Raw genomic sequence first — 4924 nt, 5'->3', positions numbered from 1 at the left:
GCAACCCCCTTTCCTCCACTCCTCTCCAGCAGACTCTGGGCACACAGGGACACATGCCCAGCAGTTTTTCCAAGGACTTGGACCATACCCAACAAGCTGGCCCAACTTATCAAGGTTTTTTTTTTTCAGTGTTTAATGAATTTTTATTAAAGCAAGAATTTTATAATCTAAATTATAATTCTTTGCTCAGTTATCAATTCTGTTACTTAAAACAGACCGACACCCTGAGCTATTCCACAGTAAAGAATTATAAAATTAAAGGAATACTTTAAATTTTTGTACTTTGCTGAAAATTATTTTTTCAGGATCTATAAAGCATTAATTTGTTTTTATATTTTACTATTTTTTTGTGTTTTTTTTTTTTTTGTTGTTTTTAAATCAATAAGTAATCTAGGACTAGCATTATGTTTGCTAGACCTGGCATTTGCTTGGTACATAAGGTTCAAAGTTTCCTTTCCTTTTTTGTTTATTTTATATTTTGCAATGTTTTTTTCCATAATATTTAAGTTTTTCAATGTTTAGATATTTTTCTTCAGTGAAGCACAAGTTTCTTTTCATGGTCCCTGATCAATTTTAAACAGTTGGAACACCAGTGGCACTGTTAACTGCTTTCTGGGCAGCCTCTTTAGCTTGGTGGGCTTGTAGTACTGCTACAGCTTCATCAACCTAAAAAAGAAAAAAAAGGGCAAGTATTAGCAAATATTCCTTGCTCCAAAAGAAAAAAAAACCTAGGTACAAGCATAGCTGTTGGAGCTAAACCAATTGGGCAAATTATTCAACCCTATGCCTCAGTTTCCCTATCAATAAAATGGGGATAACAACACCACAGGTTGGTATGAGAATTTACAATTAGTATCCACAAAACTCTTAGGATTATGCACAGCTTGTACATAGTACTAAGTAAATGATCTATAGAAGTAAACCCCTATAAAAAGCCCTAGAATACAGACTACAAGAGGCAACTATTATGATGGTAAATTTAAATCACCTTAGAACGAAGAGACTCTGGAGACTCAAGCATATGAAGAAGTTCTGAATTATCAATCTCCAACAACATGCCAGTGATTTTACCAGCAAGAGTAGGGTGCATGGCTTGAATGAGAGGAAACAGCCATTCACCCAACATTTGCTTTTGCTCTTGAGGAGGGGCAGATGCCAACATGGAAGCAGTCAAAGGTTCCTGCCTTTGTATATGAACAGCAGGCTGTTGCATGGTAACTTGCGGCTGTGCATTAAAATCTCCATGTGTAGGGCCAACAGGTGGTGTGGTGGTAAAGTACACTAGGCTCCTACATGGCTGACTGTGGTTGGAGTCCTGGTCCTGACAGCTTACTTTCTCACTCCCTCCACCCCTCTCCCTGTCTCTGTCTCTCACTGGTCAAATTAAAATAATGGTAATAGGGGCCAGTAGGTTATAGCACTGGACTCACACAGAGCTGACCACAGTTCAAGTCCTAAACCTGGTGGCTTGCTTTCTCACTTCCTGTTTCTATCTCTCTCTGGTAAAATTTTAAAAAAATTATAACAAATAAAAATAAATAAATCTTTAAAAATAATTAGTAGTAACAATGATGAATAAAATTTAAAAAACAAACAAAACCCTCCATGTGTGATCAAATCCCTGTCCAGTTTATGGAGCTCATCTTTTATGCCCTCCCAGAAACATTTGTCCTTGCCTTTTTTTTCCTTGTCTTTTCTTTTCTCTTCTTTCCTTCTTTTTCTTTCTTTTTTTCTTTCTCTTCTTTTTTTGCTGTAGGGTATGTATGCTCACCAAAGAGAGAGAATATGAGCAAGAAAGCATTCATAGGGTAGGGGGGACAGGGAAAGGGGATGATAGCCATACTTCAATCCATTCTTTATTCTCCTCTCAGGATTTTGGGCATGCACAGACACATGCATGTCTTTCAAGTTGCCAGGTCTGGGACTCGAACCTTGTAATTGGCCATGTGGTATCCAGCCACCTTAACCGCCACACCACTGGCTGATGTTTTCTTTCTCTTTCTTTTTTGGTCATGATGGGGGTGGTGATGTGTGTGTGTGTGTGTGTGTGTGTGTGTGTGTAGTGTTTTAGAGAGTCTTCTTGCTGCCTAAAACACTACACACACACACACACACACACATCATCTTCCTGAGATAATGTGCCCAAGATCCTGGAAGGAGAATGGAGGAGAAGGGATTGTGGTGTGACCATCCCCAGGGTGGTGGGGTGGATTGATTTCTCAGTTTCCCTCTCACTGTCTCTCTGGTAAATACATGCATCCTAAGGCAAAAAACTCTTTAAAAAAAATTAAAAACAAGGACTAGCAGATAGCATAATGATTACCTCACTGCAATCCCATGTAGTCAACCATGGTTCGAGTCCTGGACTCGGTGGCTTAAAACTCACGCCAGGGGGACCAGCAGGTGGCGTGGTGGTTAAGGTGCTGGACACTCCCACATGGCTGACCAGGGTTCAAGTCCTGAATCTGGTGGCTTGCTTTCTCACTTCCTCTCTCTCTCTCACTCTCAACCTCTGTCTCTCTCTGGTCAAATTAAAAAATAAATGAATGAATAAATAAAAATAAAATAATTATTAAAAAAAAAACTCACGCCAGGGAGTCGTCAGGTGGTGGTAGTTAAGGGTGCTGGTCTCCCACAGGGCTGACCACAGTTCTAGTCCCAGACCTGGAGGCTTTCCTTCTCTCTGTGTGTCAATCTCTCTCTGGTCATATTAAAATAAAATAATAAATGAAGTTGGAGGGCCAGCAGGTGGCATAGTGGTTAAGGACTACATGGTCAACCAAGGTTCAAGTCCTGGACCTGGAGGCTTGCTTTCTCACTTCCTCTCTCTCTCTCACTCTCAACCTCTGTCTCTCTCTGGTCAAATTAAAATAAATGAATGAATAAATAAAATTAAATAATTCTTTTCTTTTAGGATTACTTTATTTAACATTATTTATTTGTTTGTTTACTTATTTACTTATTTATTTAGTTTAATTTGAGCAGAGAGGGACAGCATGAGAGAGAAAGAGAGAGAGAGAGGAAGTGGGAAAGCAAGCCACAAAGTCAGGGACTTAAACCACAGTCAGCCATGTGGGAGTCCAGTGCCCTTAACCACTCATGCCACCTGCCGGCCCTAAATAATTCTTTAAAATAATAATAATAAATAAAGTTAAATAAAATAATTCTTAAAAAATAAATACTCACACTGGGTGTGTGTGCATGTGTGCCTAAAATCCTGAGAGGAGATTGGAGGAGAAGGGATTGCAGTGTGGCTGTCCCCCAGGACGTGATTTCTCACTTTCTATCTCTATCTCTCTCTGGTGAGTGCACGTGCCCTGTAGCAAAAATCTCTCTAAAAATAAAATAAAGTAAAATAAAAATAAAAACACTATCCTGTCACAGCACACAGAGTAGACAAACCTAGAAGATAAAATGTCAAGTGAAATGAGCCTTGCTATGAAAGACAAATACTGGCTTTTTGCCAAGAGAGCACCAAAAGCAAAGAAGGGAGATACTGCCCCTCCCACAGCTGAATCCAAAGCTGGCTTTGAAGCCCAAGAAGGCAGTGCTGGGGGCCACAGGTGGCATGGTGGTTAAGGGCACTGGACTCCTACATGGATGACTGTGGTTTGAGTACTGGACCTGGTGGCTTGTTCTCTCTCTCTCATTCTTACTCTCACTCTGTCCCTCTCTGGTCAAATTAAAATAAACAAATAAAACTAAATAAAGTAATTCTTAAAAAAAAAAAAAAAAAAAAGAAGGCAACGCTTAATGCACAACATAACCATCTGCACATCATCTGCCTTCTAGTGGCCCAAGATACTGCAGCTCAGGAGGCAGCCCAAATATCCTTGGAAGAACGCCTCTAGGAGAAATAAGCGTGGATCACTGTGCCATCAGCAGGTTCCCCCGATCACAGAGTCCAAAAGAGAAAGCACTCTCCATATGGTGTGGCCACGTGAAGATAGAAGACAACACACTGTTCGTGATGGATGTCGAGGCCAGTCAGCACCAGGTTAAACAGGCTGTGAAGAAGCTCTATATTGATGGGACCAAAGTCAACACCCAGACCAGGCCTGACGGAGAGAAGGCATATGAGACTGGCACCTGATTATGATGCTTTGGATGTTTCCAACAAAATTGGGATCACCTAATCTGAGTCCAGTCAGTTAATTCTTTTCTCTTTTCTTTTTTTTTTTTTTTTTGTCGTTGTTGTTGCCATAGACGTGCTTGCTGGAGAAATAGCCACAGAGAGAAGGAAAGTGAGAAATTACTCCTCAAGGAGGATGGCCACGCCATAGTCCCTTCTACTCCATTTTCTTCTCAGGATTTTGGGCATACATGCACCTAGCCCCCAGTCAGTTAGTTCTAATACATATTTTTTTACCATTACAAAATAAAGACAATGGGCCAGCAGATGGCGTGGTCACTGGCTGGAGAAATAGCCACAGAGAGAAGGAAAGTGAGAAATTACTCCTCAAGGAGGATGGCCACGCCATAGTCCCTTCTACTCCATTTTCTTCTCAGGATTTTGGGCATACATGCACCTAGCCCCCAGTCAGTTAGTTCTAATACATATTTTTTTACCATTACAAAATAAAGACAATGGGCCAGCAGATGGCGTGGTCACTGAAACACTGGACTCCCACATGGCTGACTGCAGTTCAAGTTCTGAACCCAGCAGCTTGCTTTCTTACTTTTTCTATTTCTCTCTGGTGAGCACATGTGCCCTATAGGAAAATTTAAATAATAATAATAATAAATAAAATGAAAGAGAGGGCGGCAGGTGGCATAGTAGTTAAGGGCTCTGGACTCCTATGTGGATGACCACAGTTCGAGTCCCAGACCTGGTGGTTTGCTTTCACTCGCTCTCTCTCTCTCTCTCTCTCTCTGGTCAAATTAAAATAAATAAGCAAATAAAGTTAACTGGGACCAGCAGGTG

The 4924-nt window shown here is 40.7% G+C and overlaps 1 long non-coding RNA gene across 1 annotated transcript; it reads right to left on the bottom strand.

The window, feature by feature from the left end:
* Positions 1-350: 350 nt before the first annotated feature.
* Positions 351-1153, bottom strand: LOC102467746 (uncharacterized). The gene is made up of 2 exons (XR_337031.3): positions 989-1153; positions 351-666 (listed from the first exon to the last, which is right to left on the bottom strand). It is a non-coding gene; the product is annotated as an uncharacterized LOC102467746 (long non-coding RNA).
* Between the last annotated feature and the right edge of the window lie 3771 nt (positions 1154-4924).

This window comes from Tupaia chinensis, unplaced genomic scaffold (genome assembly GCF_000334495.1).
Source record: "Tupaia chinensis unplaced genomic scaffold, TupChi_1.0 Scaffold143970_1, whole genome shotgun sequence".
Taxonomy (NCBI): Eukaryota; Metazoa; Chordata; class Mammalia; order Scandentia; family Tupaiidae; genus Tupaia; species Tupaia belangeri.
This window is presented reverse-complemented; position numbering and strand designations above follow the sequence as displayed.